Consider the following 26,193-nt stretch of genomic DNA (forward strand, 5'->3'; position numbering starts at 1 on the left):
AGTATTATTGATGAATAGATTAATTAAAAGAAAGATCTAGAAGTTCCAGAACCTTCCAGCAGCTGTTAGGTCCACATTTGGACTCAGTCAAAGCTGTTTAATCAATTCAAAATATGCTGAAAAAGTGTAAATACGTGTTTGATATATTAACGTATCCCGATATATCGCAGCTATAGGGGCCAATATATCACCTATGGGAGATACGGAAAACACGTCGACTTCGAACGAACGAATGAACGAGGCTCGGGAAATAGGTCTGGGCGGTATATCACCTAGGGTAGGCGATATATCGCCCTTGGGGGTTAATTTTTGAATCTTGAGGATTTTAAATTTAAAAACAGTCTTAACCACTTGGACTTGCCTTTGAACGATTTTGACTGAGTTGTGGACATCTGTTGAACAAAAATTCAAATATTTTTCATTTTATATTCATTTATTTATTCAAATGAAAAGGGGTTAGTTTCACTCCTTGAACTCTATAGTACTCAGCCATTTCACTAATCATTCAAGCATTGTTCAGAGCCTCCAAGCTGCTAAGGTTACTATAGAGAGAAACACTTGGGTTTTTGGTTAAAAAGCTTTTCCAATCTAAGCTTTTCTAAACACTTGGGAAGTAAGATATAGTGTTATTTCGGTATCGAGGTATAGATCAAGTCATAAGATCCTTCAAGGTATTCTTATCCTTAAGTTCAGTTTTTCATAGTTCTTTAGTTTCTTTTATTTTCTTTTAGATCCTAACTCTTGTTTATGATTGGGCTAATGAAGCATGGGGATCCTATTGGAATTGGGATCCAAAGGAGACTTGGGCATTTATTACTTGGACCATATTTGCCATTTATTTACATACTAGAACAAATAAAAATTTTGAAAGTGTAAATTCCGCAATTGTAGCCTCGATAGGCTTTCTTATAATTTGGGTATGCTATTTTGGGGTTAATTTATAATTTTGGTTAGGTGTTTAAGTTTCTTGAAACTTAAGGTTCTTTCCGGTAAGTTTCTTCTTTGATGGTTTAGTTGTCTTTTACATTCCTTTTCTTTAGAAACTCATGATTCTTGTTGTTGGTTTTAGGAGTGTTCCAAAATCCCGTTCCTGTCTCCATATCCCGAATTTCGATAAAGAAAATAGGTTAGATTATATGTGTTTATATGTTACGATATGTTTTATGCTATGATATGTATATGTGTAAATATGTTGTAGTCCTTGGGCATATGACTTGCTTAGATAGCAAGCCCTAAGAATTTTTATCATTTTCATGGTTTAGAGTTATGATTTATGTTGACGCGGTTCTTCGGCAATAGATAATTTTATGAATAAGGAGAGGGATTAGTGCTAAATGATGAACCGTAATAGATGAACAATCTCAAAGGAAGATTATAACTCGAATACTTTTCTAGGTGGTTCAAAGGTTAAAATCCTTCTAGTCCACCAACCAATATTATTGATATATCTCTGATATTCCTTACAGGGTATTTCTTTACAAATTAGAAGCCAACCCTTTGCAACACCCAGGGTCTCCATATTTATAGGGAGAGGACACATGGGTGTTGGCAAAGGGGGTCATCCCGTGAACTTCTTACCCATCATGTCACTTCTGTGACATTCATGATTAATTCCTAAAACCTGACAATGAAGTGTGGCCTAATCAATAGGTAAGGGGGATAATGGGCCGCATGGCCCAAACCAGTCGCGGGGTGCCTAAACACGCACGTTTAAGCTGTGTGTCCAAGATTTCAGGAATGGAGTAGACACGTGATGTCTGATATGCACATGTTTACTTTGCGTGGTTGACTTTATAAAGGGTCGGACGTGTCAGCTCCAGCTCGTACCCCGAGCTTGATGTAGTATCAGCTCGTGGTGTCCACGCTACCTCGAGCTAAAGAGGTAGAGATTTGAAACAGTAGCTCCGGGTAGGAGCTTCCACGTGGCTGATAGGATTATGCCCATTTCCAGCTCTCTAATAACCCATGGATATTTAGGGCGTACATTTGCCCCCCAAGCCCTTGCTTGTGGCATATGACGTCATCTGTGGCCACAGTGGGGACTTTTAGGTTTCCTTGTCGACTCTTCATATCCCGCCCATTACGCTAGTGTCGAATACGTGGAGCATCGTGGTTAGTGACGATCCGTCTTCCGAGAACCGCATTAAATGGCCTAGCCTATCTTCGGCCGTTGTTTCGTCATTCGAGTTGTGATCCTCGTATCCCACATCAAGACAATCGAACGGCCCTCATTGTTTTGCCTTTTATGTATATATAAGGTTGGCCACCTTTCGCATGAGGCAGCTTTTTATTTGAACTTTTTTCTCATCTTCTTTCTTCTCTCTTCTCAGTCTCAAAACCCTTTCTTTCTTCCGATCGTTGTTCCAGACGTTCCTGAGTTTCAGACATGAGGGTTTTTTCGTGACTCCAGTTCCAAGGATTCCACTAGGATCCCAACCCTGACGCTTTTTTCAGTCTTTATGCAGCAAAAAACTTCTGTACGTCCTCTGTTTGTTGTATGCTTTAAATGTTTCGATTTTTCTCTGCTTAGGTGAACTTTCTTCTTAGCCACATGCAGTAGGTTGTTTTTCTTTGCTGGTTTTTTGTGCATAGGTTTTTATCCTAGGGGTATTGACCGTTGGACAGAGAATGCTTAGGAACATGACTCATAGAACAAAATTCTGGGATGATTTTCTGGGTAAAATTTTTTATGCCTGTTTGGAACAACAAGTTTCTAGGGTACAAAAACCGGGTTGCTTAGGAGACACGCTTCACAAGTAGTTTTGCCTTTCGAAACTTTCCTTCCAAGGCAAACTTTATCCTGACCCTCCTGACACCCGGATCCCGAGCAATCAGGGACCCGTTGGGAGCATAGGCGCGCGTTCATAAAATCGCGTGGTCTCACTCGCCACGGGCTGAGATTACCTCAGCCCGTATAAAGGAAACCATTCTTCGTACTGGATTCTTTCTTATGCTTAAGTCGCCTTTTCTAAACTTTCTTCTTTGTTCGTTAGGCGACCAGATGGAACCCAAGAAGAGCGCATCCAAGAAGAGTGTTGGCAGCTCATCCTCCCAGCACCCCAATAAAGGGAAAGAGGTGGCAACAGAATCCCCAATTCCCCACTTTGGTCCCACCGTGGAGAAGGAGGTCGAGGTGGGACCTGATGCCTTCTTTGAGGTTGAGAGGATTGCCTCGAAGGTCACAATGTAGGGGAAAGTCAATAAAATCATGCTCTCCCACAACATCAAGATAGGGAAGGGCGCCCTGGTCACTCGTCCTCCCCTGGAGGGTGAGCGGAGCTGTGCACCGCTCGATGAGGAGTTCGTGACCTGGAGCGACGAACACCTCAAGGCTGGGGCCTTTCTCCCCTTGGACCAGTACTTCGCGGACTTCTTAAATTTCGTGAAGTTGGCCCCCTTTCAGCTCCCCCCTAACTCCTACCGTCTGTTAGCGGGGTTGAAGTACTTGTTCCTGAAGCAGGAATGGGAGGTCCCCACGCCGGCGAACATCCTCTACTTCTTCTACCTCAAAGCTAGCCTGGACCAACGGGGGAGAGGTGATGAGTTCTAGTACTTGACCCATTTTCCCAATTCAGCCGCGGTCATCGAGCTGCCCAGCCACCCCAATGACTTCAAGGATCAATTCTTCATGTCAACGGGGTTTTGCAACTGCGAATATCATTACTTCAACCGTCCTCGTAAGTTCCTTTTAACTTTCGCTCGCTAGCTTGTTGCTGATTAGTCTCTTTCAATTCATTGCTGAATTGAAAACTATCGTGCAGCTATTTTCGCGAGGACGGCAAATTCGGTGACCCATGGGGGTCAGTATGAAACCTTGGCGGGGCTCCCCCCAAGTGAAAAAGATTACTGCCAGCTCGTGTCTGATGAGACGATGCTGGCGTGTAAGTTAATTCCCCAGGCTAGACTCTAGCTTTGAGGAGGCCGCGGACCATCCCCACTGCTCGCGAGATGGCGCCCATCCCCGAGAAGAAGGCCGCGGATGAGGACGAGGACGAGGAGGATGAGGTCCCCCTCGTGCGCCAGAAGCGGTCTCTTGAGGTTGCCCAGGAGGTCAACGCGGAGCGGACCCAGTTTGGGGCAGCAGCCGACCCCTCCGGCCAAGGTAACCCTTACTTATTTAGGGACTTAGACAGGGCCGCCGCAAACCTACAACTTGCTAGGTATAACCCCAGCCAACTCGTTCACCGCCACCAAAACGACCCAGATCGCAACATCACTCTACTCCAGTGTGTTGACCAGCTTGTGTTGTGTTATGACATGGGCTGCCCTAGGGGTACTGTAGTAGTAGATAATACCCTGGCCCTTAGGTCGGCCTTTTTTCAGGAGTACGGGACCAATCTTAGGTCGTGGCCCTCCCTTCTGGAGAGTGTAGTAGCTCCGGGTCTTAGGCAGTATGTAGAGGAGTCCAGTCTTGAGGCGGATCCGGACCCAGAGCCTCCTCTCACTTGTGAAGTCATTATCTTAGACTCCCCCGTAGACGCTCCGGGGCTAGAGGTCTTGACAATAGATTCCTCCTCTAGCTCAGAGGGTAGGACCTTTTTCAATACATACTTTTGCATTTTTTTTTTATCAAAGTATTTTTACATGCATACTAATGATTCTCTCTTTGTTTCAGACGAGGAGATGTCGCAACCCAGGGACACGTTTCTGCGGTCTATGTTCCAGGGGGGAAATCCCTCCTCCGGGTCGTCTGGACCCCTAGTGAAGAGGCTCCGGATGACCAAGAAAACTCCTCCCCCCGGGACTAGCTCCAAGTCTCCTGCCAAGGGGAAAAACCAGGGTCCTGCTGCCATAGGGAGGGTGCCTCCACCCCCTCCTGCAGTGGAGAAGATGGCTCCACCTCCCTCGCGACCTCCTGTCCCTAATCGAAAACAGGAGGTACCAACCGGGACCTTGTCAGCCCCGACTCCCGACGTGCGCGTCCTGGTCAATCCTCAGGCCTTGGAGAAAGTCCCCGAGGTCTTTCGGGGGATGGTTGGACCACTGCTACAACGCCACCTCAAGGGACTTGCGGGAGATCGAGACTAAGAGCCCCAAGCATGTGATGGAGTCTTCACTGGGGATGACCCTCATGGTAACCTTGCTTTACCACTGGTTCTTTATGTTGTTTTTTTTTCTAAGGCACTTGCCTTATTATCGTTTTGTCTTGCAGGCGGCTTTGGCTCTTCACCGGAGCATATCTCGGTCCAGGACCAGGATTGATGAGATCCGGGGTGAGCACCAGGCTGCCTAGGCCGCCCTCGCTTCCGCTCAACAATAGGAGCAGGATGCCAAGGCTGCCCTGGCGACTGCCCGGGAGAGCGAGAGGGTTACGCAGACCACCTTGGTTGCTGCGCAGGCCGAGCTGGAGGCATCTCGGGCCAAGTTCCTAGAGGCTGAGGCTGCCAAGGTCACCCAGGACCCCACGAAGGTCGAACTCGAGGAGGCCAAGGCTGCCCTTGTAGTGGAGAGGGCAGCTTCCAGCTCCTCCATGGAGGCCATTCTGTACCATTGCTGGGCCTTTAACCAGGATGGTGACTTTTCCTACCTGGGGCCGGATGTGTGGGAGTCCTTCTTGGAGAAGTTTAAAGCTCGCCTTCAACAAGAGGCGCCTTTCGAGACCGGGGAGACCTCCACTGCCATCGAGAAGGATGGCGAGGGGGTGACTTCATGAGAGCGGCCTGGCGTGGCTTAGGATTTTTCTCCTTTCCTTTTATTTACTTTTTCTTTTTTGTAATTTTTCATTAGGAGGTTTTTATCCTCGAAATTATTGGTGTCTCCAGATTTATTTCAATCTATTTACATATTTTTGTCTCGACCTTACTGTTACTCCTCTTCAATGCATTTGGTGAGAACTTAGTTTTTGTTGGTGTTGTGACTGACATCCTATGCTTTGTAGGAAAAAACATCTGTTAATCAATTTGAACCAACTTCTAAGACTTAGGACCTGGTTGTATCCAGGATATTAACTTGAAAACTTAGTTCGCGTCAATCCTTTATCGATATCTCGTGCTTTTTAAGAAAAACATCGATCAATCAATTTGAACTAACTTCTAAGTTTTAGGACCTGGTTATCTCCAGGATATTAATTTGAAAACTTAGGTTGCGTCAATTCTTTATCGATATCTCGTGCTTTTTAAGAAAAACATCGATCAATCAATTTGAACTAACTTCTAAGTTTTAGGACCTGGTTATATCCAGTATATTAATTTGAAAACTTAGTTCACGTCAATTCTTTATCGATATATCGTGCTTTTTAAGAAAAACATCGATCAATCAATTTGAACTAACTTCTAACTTTTAGGACTTGGTTATATCCAGGATATTAATTTGAAAACAGAGTTTGCGTCAATTCTTTATCGATATCTCGTGCTTTTTAAGAAAAACATCGATCAATCAATTTGAACTAGCTTTTAAGTTTTAGGACCTGGTTATATCGAGGATATATGCCCCCCAAGTAATTAGGAAAGGGTCTTTCATGGTTACCTGAGTTTACACCCACAAACATATACAATAATGTAAAAGATAACTGTTATTACTTAATAAACAAAAGATGGCTTTTCCAATTAAGCCTTACAAAGATATTATTGATAATATTTCTTCAAGTGTATAGCGTTCCAAGTCCGTGGGACCGCTTCTCCATTAAGCTGAGCTAGCTTGTAGGTTCCTCCTTTCACGACCTCGGTTATTTGATAGGGCCCTTCCCAATTGGGTCCCAACACTCCGTCCTTGGGATCCTTACTGGCTAGGAAGACTCTCCTGAGCACCAGGTCGCCAATGCTAAAGATGCATTTCTTGACATTTGAGTTGAAATAACGAGTGACCTTTGATTGATAATGCACGAGCTACAGCTGTGAATCCTCTCATTTTTTGTCAATTAGGTCAAGGGACGCGCAGAGCAATTCGTCATTCCTGTCTTGGTCAAATGCCTGGACTCTATGTGAGGCTACCTTTACTTCGACAGGAAGGACTGCCTCACTTCCGAAAGCTAGGGAGAAAGGAGTATGACCCGTCGAAGTTCGATGTGAGGTCCGATATGCCCACAATACCTGGGGGAGCTGTTCGGGCCAGACTCCCTTGGCTTCATCTAGTCTTTTCTTAAGGCTTTCCTTTAGCATCTTATTGACAGCCTCGACCTGCCCATTGGCCTGGGGATAGGCCACGGAGGAGAAGCTTTTAACAATTTCGTGCTTCTCGCAGAATTTGGTGAAGATGTCACTATCGAACTGCGTTCCATTATCCGACATGATCTTCTTTGGCTGCCCGAATCGGCAGATAATACTCTTGACCATGAAGTCGAGGACTCTCTTTGAAGTGATCGTCACCAGGGGCTCTGCTTCTGTCCACTTGGTGAAGTAGTCGATAGCCACCACCGCGTAGCAAACTTTTCCCTTTCCATTAGGGAGGGCACTAACCAGGTCAATACGCCAGACCGCGAATGGCCATGGGGATGTGATCATCTTCAGCTCAACCGGGGGAGCCTAGGAAATTGTGGCGAATCGCTTGCACTTGTCACACTTCTTGACATAGGAGATCGAGTCCTTTGACAAAGTGGGCCAATAATACCCTTGCTTTACTATCTTCAGGGCCAGGCTTTGCCCCCCAGTGTGATCTCCGCAGAAACCCTCGTGCACCTCCTGCAAAATGGTCTTTGCCTCGCTTGGCAGAACACACCGCAGGAGAGGTAAGGAGTGTCCACGCCGATATAATATCTCATCTATCACTGTATACCTTGGAGCCTAGTAAAGTACCTGCCTTGCGTCATTTCGCTCCTCGGGTAACTTCCCTGCTGTGAGATACTCGAGGATGGGGGTCACCCAGGTCGGTCTGGCGTCGATCATCTCAAACCCCGCCCCGACTTCCTCTATGCTCGGTCTTTCCAAGTACTCTACCGGCACCAGCCCCAAAGTCTCTGTCTCCCCAGAGGTAGCGAGCTTTGCCAGAGCGTCCGCGTTGGCATTTTGCTCCCGAGGTATCTGTTCAATTAAGCCGCGCTCAAATGCGGATAGTTCTTTCTCTACCCTGGCCAGGTAAGCAGCCATCTTGGTTCCTCGTGCTTGGTATTCCCCTAACACTTGGTATACCACGAGCTAGGAATCGCTGTAACACTAGATGGAGCTGGCCTTCAGCTCCTGGGCCACCCTTAGCCCAGCCAGTAAAACTTCATATTCAACCTCGTTGTTGGACGCTTTGAATCCGAATCATAACACCAAGTGGAATCGATGTCCTTCCAGGGATATCAATATGATTCCAGCCCCGGAGCCGTTCTCGTTAGAAGAGCCATCTACGAAGACCGTCCATGAGGCCTGGGCTAAGGAGGCCTGGGCTGACTCTTCTACAGGATCTTCTCGGAATCCTGTGCACTCTACCACAAAATCAGCCAGGGCCTGGCTTTTTATTGCAGTTCGCAGTATGTACAATATCTCAAATTGGCTGAGTTCGATAGCCCACTTCAACAGACGTCCCAATGCTTCAGGTTTCTGTAAAACCTGCCTTAAAGGCGGATCAGTTATAACGTGTATGGAGTGGAATTGGAAATATGTCCTGAGCTTTTGGGAGGCCGTAATGAGGTAGAAAGCCATTTTTTCCATTAACGGATACCGGGATTCAACTCCGAGAAGCCTCTTGCTGATGTAATAGACTGACTTTTGAGATTGGTCTACTTCTTGGACTAATACAGCGCTAGCTGCATCTTCTGTGAAAGCTAGGTAAAGGAATTGAGGCTCTCCTGCCGTCGGTTTGGATAATACGGGCGGCTCGGCTAAATGTGTTTTCAGGTCGAGGAAGGCACGTTCGCATTCCTCGGTCCACTCGAATTTTTTATTTCCCCGGAGTAGGTTGTAGAATGGCAGACACTTGTCGATAGATTTAGAAATAAACCAATTAAGGGCCACCACCCTTCTTGTCCGACTTTGAACGTCCTTTCATTACCGGGGTGAGGTCATCTCGAGTAGCGACCTGATCTTATCGGGGTTTGCTTCTATTCCCCTGGTATTGACAATGAAACCCAGGAATTTTCCTGATGCTACCCCGAAAGTACATTTTTGGGGGTTTAGCCTCATGTCGTATTCTCTCAATATCTTAAAGCATTCCTCCAGATCGGAGACATGGTTATCGGCAGTTTTCGACTTGACAAGCATGTCTTCAACCTACACTTCCATGTTCTTCCCGATCTGGTTGGTAAACATCCTATTTACCAACCTCTAATATGTAGCTCCGGCGTTCTTCAGCCCGAAGGGCATGACCTTGTAACAATAAACGTTAGTTGGGGTCATGAAGCTAGTGTGTTCTTAGTCTGTTGGATTCATGGAGATCTGATTATAGCCCGAGTATGCATCCATAAAAGACATGAGTTCGTGCCCCGCCGTGACATCTACCAATTAGTCGATCCTTGGCAAGGGGAAGCAATCTTTGGGGCAGGCTTTGTTCAGATCAGAGAAGTCGATGCAGGTCCGCCATTTTTCATTGGGCTTCGGGACCAACACAAGATTGGCGACCCAGACCAGGAACTTTGCTTCGCGGATAAAGCCGCACTTTAAGAGTCAGGCTAATTCCTCTTCTAGGGCCTCAACTCGGGTCGTTCCTAGGTGCCTTTGTTTCTGGAATTTTGCAGGCACACTTTTATCCAAGTGGAGGGTGTGCATGATGATGCTCGGACTGATCCCTACCATGTCTCCATGAGACCAGGCGAACACATCTAGATTCTCCTACAGAAACTTAATCAGCTCCACCTTCCTTTCGCTACATAGATTTTTCCCGAGCTTTACCACCTTCGAGGGGTCTTATGGGTCGATGTTTACCTTCTCGAGGTCTTCGATGGCCTGGAGCTCAGATCTATCTTTGCCTACTCTAGGGTCAATATCATTATTTAAGATGATATACTCCCCTTTGGCACTCTGAGGTTTTTCAATCTCAGAACTAGGCACAAGTTCCTGAGATTCCTCATTCCCGCCATGGATTGTCATTGTCAGCTGCCCGGGTTTTGATTTTCCCTTCATAGAAATGCTATAGCATTCCATGGCAGCGAGCTGATCACCTCGAACTGTGCATATCCCCAAGGAAGAGGGGAATTTTAGCGCGAGGTGGTGGATGGAGGTTATTGCTTTGAACGCTATCAAAGTAGGTCGACCCAAAATAGCATTGTACGCGGCGGGACAATCGATGATCACAAACTCGAGGAGTTTTGGGACTGTCCGAGGTCCCTCTCCCAATGTGATCACCAGCTCAATTGTTCCTATTGCTGCCGACCCTTCTCCAGAGAATCCGCATAGCATCATGGAGGTGGCTTTCAACTCGGTGACAGATAAACCCATCTTTTCCAGCATAGATCAGAACAGCAGGTTCACCAAGCTCCCATTATCGACCAGTATTCTCCTAACTCTCTAGTTCGCGAGCTGAGCGGCTACGACCAGAGGGTCATTATGAGAGAACTGGACGTGACTGGCATCTTCCTCGGTGAATATGATTGGTTGCCTCTCCAATCATTGCTTCTTGGGTAGATGCTGCTCAGGGACGAACTCCACTCCATTATGAGCCTTAAGTTCGTTGATATATCTCTTCTGGGCACCTATGCTCGTGCCAGCCAGATGGGGGCCTCCTAAGATCGTGGAGATCTCTCCTCCTATCACAAGAGGAGGGATGTCCTGATCTATCCGAGACCCAGGCTAACTTATCGGAACTTTCGGAGCGGGTTGGCCGACGGGAACCCTATTCCGCGCATACTGAGCCAATTGTTCGGCTCTGATGAGAGTCTCGATCTCATCCTTCAGGTGCCTACAATCATCAGTGTTGTGGCCAATGTCATTGTGGAACCGACAAAACTTGGAGGGGTCTCGCTTACCCTTCTGGTGCTTCAACTGTTCTGGCTTCTTCCAGGGGAGGCGAGCAGAGTTTGTTAGGAAAATGTTCTCCCTAGTGTGTGTGAGCTTGGTATAAGTCACGTAGACTGGCTTAAACTTTTCCACGGACTTGTTCTTCTTTGGGCAGTGCTGGCCGCCCCCGTTGCTCCCTTTTCTCTTGCCTCCACCAAACTAGTTATTCTGTGTAACGGTTTGTGTCGCTGTCACGACATCTGTTCCCACTCCAACGGGCTATTCACGGGCTTGGCTGGTTCCCGCGGCCGATGCTCGCATCTCCTCCAGGTTTATCCATCCCTAGGCCCTATTTAGGAATTTGTTCACGGTGCTGACACCTTTCCTCTGTATCTCTTCTCAGAGTCTGCCTCCGACGAGGATCCCAGTCCTCAAGTCCATGAGCTTGGACCTATCATCTGCGTCTCTTGTTTGAGCAATGACGTTTGCGAATCTGGTCAGGTAAGCTTTCAAAGGTTCGTCGGGCTGTTGTCTTACGTTCGCCAGGGTGTCGGCTTTGACGTGGGCAGCCTCAGAAGCTCGTAATGCCCTCTTGAAGTCGGCAGAAAAGGCTTTCCATGAGCTGATGGATTGCTTTTTACTCTGCTTGAACTATTGCCTGGCCGACCCAGTCAAGGTTGAAGGAAATATTAAACATCTCAGCTCGGGACCGATGTTGTGGGCCATCATTAGGGTGTTGAACATACCCAGATGATTTGACGTGTCCCCGTCCCCATTGAACTTGGACAAGTGAGGCATACGGAAACCAGGTGGATATGCCATAGCTGCTATGCTGGGGGCGAAGAGCTCGAGTTCGTCCCCTGAGTCATACTCATCTTTTTCTTTTTCCGACAAGAGCTTCCTCATCAGTTCCTCCATCTGAGCCAGTCGCTCCAGGGTTTGATCCTTGCTTCCTTGGTTATTCTGGGGCTGTTCAACAGCTCCAGTTCCATTTTATGTGTTAGGCAGGTTATAGTCCCTCTTATCTTGAGATAGGTTATGTAGGACATTCTCGCTGTCAAGTACTTCAGATAGGCCTTCCCCTTGGCGAGCACGACTGCCATTCCCAACTGGGTCTCCTCTCTGAGAGTTTAGACGATCTCAGAGGTCGCCCCTCAGGGTGGGCCGAGGGCTTTGAGCCAAGCTCAAACGATGGCGCAGGTCTCCGCTGGACATGTCACTTCGACAACTCCCAGTCCAGTAACTTCCATTTGAAAAGATCAGAGCCCGCCGCTGCGGGTAAGGATCTGGGACTTCCCTGGGCGCCCGGCTATGATGGGAGGGTCCGACAGAAGGAGGATTTCTCCTGCTGTTCCCATGAACCGGAATGTCTTGAACTGGACAGGGGGGAAATGGGTATCTTATTGGTGAAGGAGGATGCCTGACTGGGGACGTGATCCTAGTCCCGTCAGGCCGGATTAAGCTAGGTCGCGGCCGCTCCACTCTACCATCCTCCGCGTCCTGTGCTCGGCGGTTTGAGTGGGGTGCAGGACAGCTTGCCGGGGCGGGCTGTCATCGCGAGCCCTCCCCGGATCTCCTTCGTGAGCTTCCTCAAGCCCTCCTGGGTGCACTCGAGGGCGGAAGTGAGCTAGGAGTTGAGGTCCGGACCGATCGGCTGAATTGCTAATTGACCCTAGGAAGTTCCTCAAATGCGGTTTCTTGGTGATGCGACATGGGAGTAGAATTTGATGTTGAGGGTCTGACTGACCGACTGGGCCTGGACCAGTTACCCCGGCGGGACTTATGAGTCTCACCATGCCTCTTTCTGACGTTTGCGTCGGTTGTAAGAGGGGGTAGTCGGGCCAAAACCTCTTGAATTTGCTGGTTTGCTTTCGCCAGCTGACTCCTCAACTATGCATTTTCCATTTCTACCACCGTGTAGAAATCTGGGTTCGGATTGGGCGGCCGGGGAGCCAAACTTCCAGTGTCGTCTTGGCCCATTGGCTGCTTGCCCGGTCGCTGCTGAACCTCAAGGTTCTGCTCATCGGATATGGCGACATGGTGGGCCTCCTGCCAATCACGTTGATCCGCCTCGTTACCATGCCTTGAGTGAGTAACTACCATGGTTGGGTTTTTGCGATAGCACCAATCGAAAAGCTCTCAACGAAAGCACCAAACTGTTGACGCGATTCTTCGACAATAGATAATTATATGAATAAGGAGAGGAATTAGTGCTAAATGATGAACCGTAATAGATGAACGATCTCAAAGGAAGATTATAACTCGAATACTTTTTTAGGTGGTTCAAAGGTTAAAATCCTTCTAGTCCACCAGCCAATATTATTGATATATCTCTGATATTCCTTACAGGGTATTTCTTTACAAATTAGAAGCCAACCCTTTGCAACACCCAGGGTCTCCATATTTATAGGGAGAGGACACCTGGGTATTGGCAAAGGGGGTCATCCCGTGACCTTCTTACCCATCATGTCACTTCTGTGACATTCATGAATAATTTCTAAAACTTGACAATGAAGTGTGGTCTAATCAATAGGTAAGGGGGATAATGGGCCGCATGGCCCAAACCAGTCGTGGGGTGCCTGAACACGTACGTTTAAGATGCGTGTCCAAGATTTCAAGAATGGAGTAGACACGTGATTTCAGATATGCGCACGTTTACATTGCGTGGTTGACTTTATAAAGGGTCGGACGTGTCAGCTCCAGCTCGTACCCTGAGCTTAATGTAGTCTCAGCTCGTGGTGTCCACGCTGCTGACCCGATCCCTGAGTATTCTTACTAAACCATTGGCTACCTCGAGCTAAAGAGGTAGAGATTTGTAATAGCAGCTCCGGGTAGGAGCTTCCACGTGGCTGATAGGATTATGCCCATTTCTAGCTCGCTAATATCCCGTGGATATTTAGGGCGTACAATTTACCCTACCTCAATTAGTAGACAGAGGACCTAGATGGGTTATCATATACTATAGTTGTGATCTATCCTATCTCGATTAGTAGACAGAGGACCTAGATGGTTTTATCACATACCATGTTAATGAATTAATGGCCATTAATATTGTAGTCCTATATGATATACGTTTTTATAGTCATATGTTTTAAAGTATGTACTTTATGATATAGTATTATGTTTATGATTTATGATATATGTTGTTAGTAGATTTTCCTTGCTGGGCGTTAGGCTCATTCCTTTCTTTTTAGAATGATGCAGGAAAATGAATATGGAAGGCAGGAATGATTTGTGGCAGCTTGGCATGTGTGTTGAGGATGAATTGGTTGAATGGACTGCGTGAAGATCGAGGATGGCGTCGTTTAAAATCTTTTCAATTATGTTTTGATATATTTCCGTATTTAGTATTTAAACAATTAAAGTTTATGTTTTATATTTTATAACAATGGGATCCCATATCACATTTTTTTATATTTTTACCTTATTTTGTATTTGGTACAATATTTTGGGTTTTAAAAAATGTTATGTTATTTCTTATATATGTATTCAAATTAGTAGCTATGTCATAGTAGTTTTCAATGGTCCGAGGTCTTAGAAATAGTCGGGGCATTACATGATGCTTGATTTCTCATTCTTGGTAATTGCATTGATTTGTCTCCCCTATTAGAGAAGCCTTATGGTTTACTATGAAAGCTACCATTGAGTCACTTTTCTTTGTGTAGTTTGCTCCTTCACTTAGGACTGTGTACCCGTGGAGAGGGCTACCTGTGTGCTTGGCTCTCTAATTGGTAATGGCTGAGGGGATTTCTATTTTTTTTAATTAATAATAAAAAAATTCAAATAAACAAAGAATATTTTTTTAGGGAGAGTTTGTCTGGTACTTCTATAGCAAGCAACTCATGAGGACACTTCACACACTAATGGATATTGACTTTCTTTGCTTTTGCCATGTTGAGTTTTATCTTGTGCCTTGTTAGGTCTCAATTTTTCATATGTCATGTCTATGTTTCAACATGCTATATATTTATTTCAACTATGATAAGAAAGTCTTTCATTTTGCTTTGTGTCTCTTGGTTTGATGTTCATCTTTTGCCGTATTGTGTTTAGTTTCATGATATTTGTATTAACCTAAATTTCCTTAATCCTGTGTGTTCTCTTTTATTCAACAATCTAAAAAAACCCAAAAAATATATGTATATTTAATTTTTTTTATATTTATCGTCTGTGTCTTTATATTTAAAAATAAATAAATAAATAAAAAAGACAAATCAATTATAGATTGTTTGAATGGATTCATTCTCTCAGCACTGAGTTTCGGTCCTTCTGATCTGTGTTTCGATTGGCTCAAGCTCAAAATCTAGCCTTTCAATCTGCCATTCTTAGCAACCTTGGCCTGCCTCCTCTCTCTGTTCCATCCTCCGCTGCTGATGACTCATTTGAGGACACTCCACCATCTCAAAGGGAGCAAGTCCCTAGCGCTGCTGCCACTGGTTCGATGCCTGCTGACCCCCAGTCTGTGCCTACTGTTGCTGCCTCTCAGGGGGAGTTTGTTATGCCTCCGGGCTCCTTGAAGCAGCCTTCTTCCTCCAAGTTGTTTTGGTTCAGCTTTGGCATGGCCTCTGAACATTGAGGGGGAGTTTTTTTAGGTCACCTTTTTTTTTTATCTATCTTTGTTTGTCTTCTTTTTAGTTCTATTTTAACTAATCGTACTACCTGCTGCTTTTGAATATTCTTTGTTGATATCTATTTGTACTTTGAGCAGGTGGATTTGTTATTGGTATCACTGATATGGCACTTTATCTAATATAGTTAGCTGGTATTATTAAATCTTTCTATTACTATTTTTGTCAGCTTTGTGTGCTAAAATTATAAATCAAGTTCACTGTTCATATGCATGCCAAAGGGGGAGTTTGTAAGTGTTATTTGTCATGCATTTTTTTTCATGTTTAAACATTGTTTTCATGTTATAACACTGAAAGCCCAGTAGCACATGATTTCTATTTCAGCACATGACTTGCTTAGCTAGCTTATCTATTTTGTGCCCTAGCATATATATTCATTTTTTCTGTGTTTCCCTTACCTTCTTGACCAGGTAAAAAGTGTCTTCTCCAAGAAACATTCTCTACAAAAGGTTTAAAGCATTTAGTGCTTCATTGTTGATTGCCCATGGCATTTTGGTGATTGTTCACCATTCTTCTTGCGATTTTTGGTGCAAAGCTTGATGGGAGTTCAAGCTAAGTCTCAAGGAGAGCTTGAGCAGTAGCCGGAGGGAGTGCAACGAATTTTAAAACTAGTGGGAGGCTGGTTGCTTGAAGATTTTCACAAAATAAGGAGTTGATTTCTTGTGTGTAAAGCATATTAGAAGGGAGTTTTAATTTATTTTACAACTTTGTATACTTGTAATAACTCTAATTATTTTAGTGGTTTTGCTTCACCTTTGGACTAGGCCCCATGGAGTAGGTTGTGAGAAATCATGGCCGAACCATGTAAAAATGATTGTGTTATTTTTTTTTTATTTTCTTGCACTTAAACTTTAACCAAATTTTTTTTTTATAAATTAAATGTGTAAATGAGTAGCAGTAGTTAATTAACTTTCATATACTACAATACCTTGTGCAAATATTTATAACAATTTCTATCAATCAACGAAAATTTGAAAGTTGTTTTCTCAAGTCTCACCTCTCACCGAAAAGAATGAAATACTTAAACATGTTAAATTTCTAAGAAAATACGTGCTAACAACCATCTTACAACAATGTTTGACATGTGCATTTTATAACTCTAAAAAAACTCATAGTAACAAACATAACAAAAATTGACTCAAAAGTAACGTTTTGCATGAATAAATAAGTAACTTTCAAAAACATTGACCATGAAAATATAAATATGAACAAAATCAACACACATGAATGTGCTCATCATCATGAATATGCTTACCACCCCTAACCAAAATTAGACAGTGTCCTCAATGTCTAAGAGCAGGGAAAGAGAACACCTGGATAGCGTCCAAGTTGAGTGATGTGTATTGATTCCTTAAACATGAAAAATTGAAAAACACAAAACGATAACAAATAGCGAAATAAAATGATAAAAGGGAAATAAGAAAATAAACCTATGTACAAATGCATTGGAACACTACTCATACTTGGTAAATCGGTTCCACAAAAGTGACTTCTTCAGGCTGGGTCACCCTCTCTATGTAGTGTTTTAGTCTCTGGCCATTTATTTTGAATCCTCTCCCATTGGTTGGGTATGCGACCTCAACAACACCATTGGGAAAGACGGTTTTCACAATGTATGTGCCAGTCCACCTTGATCTCAGCTTTCTAGGGTGGAGATGTAGATGAGATTCTTAAAGATGCACTCGGTGGTTTGGCTCAAACTCATTACCATAGACTAGCCTTTAAGGACACATACCAAGTTGAGTTTTGTAAGTAGTGCGGTATGCCCAAATAGCATAGAGAAGTCATGAGGACCAATCTTTGCAGTTAGGGTTAACCGTCTTTTCATAGATTTTCTTAAATTTGCGGTTGGCTAACTCAGCTTGGCCATTTGTATATGGGTGATAAGGCAATGTAACCTTATGAAGTACATCGTACTTTTGCATTAAGATTTCAAAAGAATGGTTGCAAAAATGGGTGCCTTGATCACTTATGATAGTTCGTGGTGTGCCAAACCTTGATAATACATTTTCTTTTAAGAAATTCAAAATAGTTGTGTTATCATTGTTTCGAACCACCCATTTTAAGACATAGTCTATGGCGAGGAGAATGTAAAGGTAACCAAAAGAAGGTGGAAATGGTACCATAAAGTCTATCCCCCAACAATAAAATATTTCTATTAAAAGAATTGGGTTTAGTGGCATCATGTGTCACCAAGATAGAGCACCTAATTTCGGACACCATTCGCATAACTGACAGAAATTAATAGTGTCTTTGAACAAAGTGGGCCAATAAAGACCACACTGTAAGATTTTTGCAGTAGTCTTTTTCATAGAAAAATGACCACCACATGCTTCACTATGGAAAAAGTTCTAAATACTAAAAATTTCATCTACTGGAATGCAACGTCTCATAATTTGTTCAAGGCAATACTTAAAATGATATGGATCATCCCAATAAAAGTTACGAACCTCGGCCAAAAATTTACGTTTATCTTGTGCACTCCATGTAGAAGGAAGTTTGCCAGTCACTAAGTAATTAACAATGTGAGCGTACCATGGAAACTTAGTGACTGCGAAGAGATGTTCATCAGGGAAGTCATCTCAAATGGCTGGGCCATCAGCAAAATGAGAAAATTCAAGACGAGATAAGTGGTCTGCTACCACGTTCTCAACTCCTTTCTTGTTCTTTATGGTCAGATCAAAATCCTGTAACAAAAGGATCCACCTAAATAAACGCCCCTTAGCATCCTTTTTGGAAAGGAGGTACTTAATGGAAGAATGGTTAGTGAGGACTATGAAAGGGAAACCAATCAGATAGGAACGAAACTTGTCAAGTGTGAATAGTACAACAAGTAACTCTTTTTCAGTAGTAGAATAGTTCATCTGAGCACTGTTAAGAGTTCTACTTGCGTATAAGATAATGAAGGGCTTCCCTTCCCTTCTTTGACCTAGGACGGCTCCTATAACATAATTGCTAGCATCACACATGATTTTGAAGGGTAAGTTCCAATCTGATGACCGAATGGTAGGGGCAGAAGTGAGTTTTGCAACGATTGTTTAGAAAGATTATTCACACTTAGGTGTCCAGTTGAACATGATATCTTTTGCTAGGAGGTTCGACAATGGGCAAGCAATTGTCGAGAAATTTTGTATGAACCTCCTGTAGAATCTTACATGCCCAAGGAAAGATCCAATGTCTTTAATAATCTTGGGGGTGGCCAGCTTTGATATGAGTTTAATCTTTGATTGATCGACTTCAATTCCTCATTCCGACATAACATGCCCCAAGATTATGCCAGATGGCACCACGAAATCACATTTCTCCCAGTTGAGTACTAAGACTTTCTCTTTACATCGTTTAAGAACAGATTCTAAATTGAGAAGGCTTGATTCGAAGGAATCTCCAAAGATTGTCAAATCATCCATGAAAGCTTCCATGCATTTCTCGATCATATCACTAAATATGCTCATCATGCAGCGCTGGAAAGTGGTTGGAGCATTGCACAAGCCAAATGGCATACGCTAGAAAGCATAAGTACCAAAAGGACAAGTGAATGTGGTCATATCTTGATCTTCTAAGGCAATCTCGATTTGGTAATACCCTAAATAACAATCGAGTAAGCTATAGAAAGGATGACCTGCCACACGTTCAAATATTTGATCGATGAACAGAAGTGGAAAATGGTCTTCGCGAATGGCTGCATTTAATTTTCTTTAATCAATGCACATGTGCCACCCAGTAGTGACCTTTGTAGGCACAAGTGCCCCCTTTCGTTTTGTACCACTATTACTCCCGATTTCTTGGGAACAACATGAGTTGGGGCAACCCACTTACTGTCAGCAACAGGATAGATCATCCCAGAATCTAGAAGTTTCAAGACTTCAGTCTTAACCACTTCCTTCATTGTTGGGTTTAATTTTCTTTGAGGGTCACGACGTGATATAGCCCCATCTTCCAATTGAATGTGATGGGAGCAAAACAAGGGACTAATACCTTTGATGTCAGCTACCGTCCATCCCAATGGATCTCTTTATTCTTGAAACACATTGATTAACTGTTGCTCTTATTTTGCGTTAATCTTGTTGGATATTATGACTGGAAAAGTGTTATCGACTCCCAAGAAGACATGTTTTAAACCCTCAGGAAGTTGAGCCAACTTTGGTTGACGAGATTTTTGAGTGGAGGGTTTTGGTGTTTCTCGATCTTGAGGGAATTCCTCAAAGATTGGATTCCAAAACATGGTTCTTTTTTCCTACGAGTGTTTTATGATTTTAGGGTTGGTTTCAGACTCATTGGGCTTAGAATTTTCAGAAATTTTAAAGAGGTGATTAAAATGATTAGAAGTATTTCGATTCGATCTCTTTCGCAACAAGTGTATCGATCAGATATGATTGGAAACACTCATTGTTATCAGGTGGTGGTTTTCCAATATGGAAAACATTCACTTCTAAAGTCATGTTCCACGAAAGAGATTTTTATGAGACCATTCCTACAGTTATTGAGTGCATTTGTTGTTGCGAGGAAAGATCTATCGAGAATGATGGGAATTTTTGACTTTATACTCACTCAAATTTAGTGTCCAAGATGAGAAAATCAACAGGCTAATAGAATTTTTCAATTTGAATCAGAACGTCTTCAACTATTCCGATTGGCCAGTTGTAGGACCATAGATGTCGACTTCAGTTCTCCTAGTCCTAATTGCAAGTATATTAAATATGGCATGAGATTTACACTTGCTCATAAGTCTAGAAAGTCCTTGCCAAATTCATGCTCCCCAATTTGACAAGAAATGGTGGGACAACCAGGATTTTTTTACTTAGGCGGTTCCTTGCAAATAATTAATGTAGTAGCTTTTTCTGTCAACAATGTAGTTTTCTTGACATGGTGCTTTCTTTTGACGGTGCACAAATCCTTGATAACCTTGGCATAAACCGACACTTGTTTGATCACATGCAATAATGGCAAGTTGATCTTCATTTGTGTTAAAAGATCTAGGATTTCACCATGATTTTCTAGTACCTTCCCAGTGGATTTCAAAGCTTGAGGAAAAGGTACCTTTACTGGAATGCTTATTGGCACATCAACATCAGGAACAGGCATTGACATACTCATTGTCTTAGATAATGGTGATACCGTACATTGACCACTTCGAGTGGTGATGGCATTAACCTCTTTGAGATTTGTATTTGTAGAGGTGGAGGTTTGTGCCATTTGTTGCCATTTTTGATGGACTAAAGGTTGAGCAGGAAGCCTACCATGCTCTTGAATTTCCAATGAAGTGTTTAACTTTGTCGATAGCCTTTTCATGTCTTTCATTTCCTCCACCATTTGTGTAAAGCAAGTTTTTAGCTCTTGACTTGAGGCTATTTGTGTTTCCACAAGCATTTGCAAGGTATATTCAAGAGATTTACTTGACTGCATGTTACTTTGAGGAGCAATGTACGCTTTCGACGGTTGTTGTTGCTCATGCCTCCTTTGGCTCCCGGATGCTTGTGTTGAGTCTTTCTAGTTGAAGTTTTGGTTGTTTTGCCAACCAGGATTGTAAGAGTTTGAGTATAGAGTGCATGCCTTATTGTATAAATAATTACATTGCTCCTCGTACACACCATTCATTTTGCCAAAGGTAGGACAATCTGGTGCATGATGTTCAATTCCACTGCAAACAAAAAAATGCTCTCGTGACTTAGCTTTGGAAACCATGTGGATTCCTCTAACTTCTTTGGTTGTAAGAGCCTCAACTTGTCTTGTTAGAGACTTAATTTGGGCTTTAAGGCTATCTTCTTCCCTTAGTTGGTAGACTCCTGCTTGTCGAGATCTACTTGTGCTTTCAGTAGCACTTGGTCCAGTCCATGTGTGGGGTTTATCAACAATAGTGTTTAGATACTCGAAAGCGTCCTCAGGATGCTCTTGGATGAACTATCCATTGCACATCATCTCCACGAATTTGCGCTCTTAATATGTGAGGCCTTCATAAAAGTAGCTAACTAGGTGCCAACTTTCATATCCATGGTGGGGACATTGACTGAGCAAATCTTTGAACCTTTCCCATGATTGGTAAAAAGTTTCATGTTCTTTTTTAGTAAAGGTATATATTTTTCTTTTAAGGTTGTTAGTCTTATGGTGCAGAAAGTATTTAGAAAAGAAATCATATGTTATTTTGTCCCAAGTTCCAATAGATCTAGGCCTTAAAGAATTGAACCAGCCTTTAGCTTTGTCTTTGAAAGAGAAGGGAAAGAACTTTAATCTCACAATGTTAGTGACATCAGCTCGGTTCTTGAATGTAGTCACCACCTCTTTGAATTCCTGAATGTGCACATACAGAATCTCATTTTCCAAGCCATGGAAGGTTGGTAAGAGTTGAATCATGCAGGTTTGAAATCAAAATATGGCATATTGTTGGGATACATTATGCATGAAAGTGTGGCTATATGCGTAGGATGTAAATAATCTTGTAGTGTTCTTGGTTGGACTTCATCTTGATGAGCCATGGTGGGTGGTTAAGGAAGTCTTGATGAATTGGGTGAATGAGAACAAATGGAAGAAGACGACGAGTTAGGAGAGTTTTATGAAGACGACGAATTTCCCTTGTGCGTCTATATTTCTTGACATTAACATTTTCTTTATATATTTTTTTGTAAGCATTACAAACGCAAGTGTGTAATAGTGGAATAAGTATACACGAAAAATATTCCCATGCCAATTGGGAATGGTGTAAAGGTACCATTTTAGGCGGCCCAATAGCTTTTTTAGAACTCCCCAAAGTTGTTAGAAAAGGTTGGAGGGTAATGCTAACACAGACCTTTATATAATAACCAATTTTTCTAAGACAGAACAAGTTTAGTTTTTACTAATTTCCAAAATTACACAAATTTTCTCAATACTTTTTTTTTAAAAAAAAATATGCTTCAAAATTTTATGATTCAACGTTTTATGCTTTTTTCGGAAAAAAACTAAATCTAGAAAATAAAATTCTACACCTAGAAGTAAGAGAAAATAATTAAATAAAATAATAACAAAAATGAATAAATAAAAAGAAACTAAAAATAAAATTTAGAGAAAAAAATTAAAAGAGAACTTTAACAAATTATACATTTTTCTTCTAAAATAAAAAAAACTAATTAACTATGCAAATCTTTAATTGTAAAATTACCTCCCCGGCAACGGCTCTAAAAATTGATATCGTCCAATAATTCACCTTGCAGTCGCAATAGTAAACGGGCTATGTCGTATCCACAGAGAGGCAAAATACAAGTAAAAAGAAAGATTGGTAAATTAAAAATAAGAAACTTGAAAATATTGTAACTTTGAGAAAAAAAATGATTTTGTAAAACTAAACACTAAATTAAGAAGAATTAGAATGAGAAAGAGAATATGGAAGGCACAAGTTTCATTCATGCAAACATATATATTTTTAAAAAAATTGATTCATTCTACTCAACTATAATTCTACACCATTAATTGTAGTTGGAAAATATATATATAATAAAGCTCACCTTAAAATATGTTCCTTATTAAATTTATACTAACTTCTAATTTAAAAACCTATCATATTATATACCTTAGAGCGACAAAATACAAATGGAAGAATGCAGTTAAAAGCGTACAATATAAAAAATATCCTAAATTAAATCAATAGCCTAAATTACATAATAAGAGCATGACTAGACTTATGTTAAAGACATCAATAAACTTAGAATAGAAATTAGAAGAAAAGAAATTTAATTGTAACAAATATATGTAAATGGAGAACAAAGAGAATCAATATATTAAAAATATAATGTAAAACATGAACTCCTCTCTAGAATTTCCACAATAAAATTTAGCCTAAAATAAGTATTGCTTTCACTAAAAACGTATAAAAGAAATGAAAGAAAAATAGGAAATAAGTGTATTTCTCTCTAACTCTACTCTATACTTTGATTTCCACCATGTGATGTCTTTTTCACTAAATTTGGGTCTCAATTTATAGTGAAAGTAAGACCCAAAATGTGACAAAATCGTGTACAAAAGAAGTGGGAAAATAGCTCAAAAATCTGATAGAAAATGGGACAAGTGGGAGACACTACACCAAATAACCCTTTCCACGACATTTAAGTATAACTTTTTAAAAAAAGTGTTATACTAAACCCATAAAATTTGGCGGTACTAAAAAAAAGTGTTGAGGCGTGCCACTTTTCCCCCCAAAGCCCGCTAAGTCCATTTTTATTTTTTATTGATGTTATTGTGCCCTAAATCAAGTATCTCTCTCTCTCTCTCTTGCGTGAAATCAGAAGGAACGAGTTCGATTTGTTCACTGTCTGCATTTAGATTCAAAGATCGCTCTGAGGTCCGACCACACTAAAATCAGGTCTCTCCCTCTCTCCCTTGCGTTTTCTTTTTTGATTGAAAATTTCATTTCGTGTAATGTTTCTGGCTTATATCCTCTTCATCTCTCTTGTTTTCTCATAATTTTGTGCCAATCTCTTTCCATGATTATCACTCCTCCATTGGTCGGTTCCAGAGAAGAAAAATATATTCATTTCACCATTTGAGCATCTTAGTTACAGTATTGCTTATCAGTATAAAATGACATTGCCTGCAGGGGCAATTTAACTCTCAGTAGCGTGAAATAACTGAAGAAAGGACGAAAAAGATGAGAGATTTGCTACATAATAAGGAAGCTCACCATGATCGCAACATGCACACTCAGTTACCAAAAGTTACGGATGAGAATATAAGAGAGATGAAAGATCAACTAATAAGAGCTAAAGCATACTTAAATTTTGCACCACCAGGTAGTAATTCTCATTTAGTAAAGGAGTTGAGACTACAAATTAAAGAGGTGGAACGGGCACTTGGTGAGCGTACAAAGGATTCAGAGTTGTCTAGGAGGTATATAATTTTGTTTCATTTTTTAATTGTTTTCTGTCATAGTGAGTTCCAAAGATTCATTTCAATCTAAAACCCGTGATATTGCAGTGCTTTGCAGAAAATGAGACACATGGAAACTTCATTGTCTAAAGCCAGTGCGGTGTACCCTGATTGCTCTGCCATGGCTGCTAAGCTCTGTGTTATAGCTCACACAACCAAAGAGCAAGTTTTGTCGCAAAAGAAGCAAGCATCATATCTTGTCCATATTGCTGCACGAACTACCCCAAAAGGGTTCCATTGTCTTGCTATGCACCTTCCTGACGAATGCTTTTCTTTGGAGCCAGAAGAGAGGCAGCTTCCCAAGCAACAGAAGCTAAAATTTTTGCATGATCAGAACCTTCATCATTATGTTGTCTTCTCTTATAATATTCTGGCATGTGCAGTGGTTGTCAGCTCCACTGTTTCTGCAGCAGCAGTAATTTGAATTTCTACTATTCTTCTATGTTTCCTTTCCCAATAATGCAAATTTTAAGCAATGGTAAAAAAATGTTGCGGCAACTTCTTGGCTTTTATTTCATTCTACACTTGTAAATAATGACTCTAGATTCCATGATATTATTGGTATGAAATAGATATATCAGACCTTGATCGCTGTTTCTTGTCATAAAATTGTGTAGGAACCAAAGAAAATTGTTTTCCATGTGGTGACTGATTCGCTCAATTTCCCTGCAATCTCAATGTGGTTCATATTGAACCCTCCAGGAAAAGCCACAATCCAAATCCAGAGCATAGATAGTTTTGGGTGGTTGTTCACCAAGAATAATAATCCAATATTGAAGCAAGAGTCCAGTGATTCCAGATTTACTTTTCAACTTAACCACCTTCGTTTCTATCTGCCCGAGATCTTCCCTGCACTGAATAAGGTAGTACTCTTTGACCATGATGTGGTGGTTCTAAGAGACCTAACTGGGTTGTGGCATCTTGACATGAAGGGAAAAGTAGTTGGAGCAGTACAAACTTGTCAGAAAGGAAAATCTTCATATCGCCAGATGGACACCTTTCTCAACTTTTCGGACCCTTTTGTAGTGAAGAGTTTTGATATCAATGCATGCACTTGGGCATTTGGATTAAATCTATTTGATCTACAGGTGTGGAGAAAACAAAATCTGACGGTCGTCTACCACAGACACTTACAAATGGTACATCAAAATCTCTTCACAACAACTACTTAGTTCCACATGATCCTTAAACTTTATTACCTCAGTTGATTAAAAATAAAACATTACTTTAGATATAAGCGATCATTGTAATATAATCTGATGGTTATTTTTTCTGGGTGATTGGTTGCAGGGTTCTGAGCGACCCTTGTGGATGGCTGGGAGTTTGCCCCTGAGTTTGCCTCTAGGGTGGGTTACCTTTTATAAGAAAACGGTGGCTTTAGATAGGAGATGGCATATCACTGGACTGGTTTATGACTCTGAATTGGTTTGTGGGGACATTGAGAGAGCAGCAGTGATACATTACAATGGAATTATGAAGCCTTGGTAAGATATAGCAATTGGGAAGTACAAGAAATATTGGAACAGATTTGTCAAGTTTGATCACCCCTATTTGCAACAGTGCAACATCCACGAATAATTGAACATTTTCAGGATCATCAATAGAGAAGGGAATACAATACACGTGACAATGATGATTCATAGCAGAAAAATTTTACAGCCTTTTTTCTTGCCTTAAGAACTTCACTTGTTCACTTTATTCTTTTTACCATAATGATTCTTCATGTTACTTTGTATTTTATATCTTTATTTATCAAATATTGTTTGCTGAAAGGTCTCACTATCAATCAATACCTCATTTCCACCATAAAACAAATATTTATACTTCCATTCTTACTCATTCTATGGCTCTATTTCCTAATACGCTGCTTGTGTCTCTCAACCCCA

The 26,193-nt window shown here is 41.9% G+C and overlaps 1 non-coding gene and 1 pseudogene across 1 annotated transcript; both read left to right on the forward strand.

Annotated features, from left to right (window-relative positions):
• Positions 1-21,398: 21,398 nt before the first annotated feature.
• Positions 21,399-21,505, forward strand: LOC133833536 (small nucleolar RNA R71). The gene has a single exon (XR_009892912.1). It is a non-coding gene; the product is annotated as a small nucleolar RNA R71 (small nucleolar RNA).
• A 2,479-nt stretch (positions 21,506-23,984) lies between these two features.
• On the forward strand, positions 23,985-25,944 carry LOC133829291 (probable galacturonosyltransferase 6; annotated as a pseudogene).
• The last annotated feature ends 249 nt before the right edge of the window (positions 25,945-26,193 follow it).

The sequence above is a fragment of the Humulus lupulus genome, chromosome 4 (assembly GCF_963169125.1).
Source record: "Humulus lupulus chromosome 4, drHumLupu1.1, whole genome shotgun sequence".
NCBI lineage: Eukaryota > Viridiplantae > Streptophyta > Magnoliopsida > Rosales > Cannabaceae > Humulus > Humulus lupulus.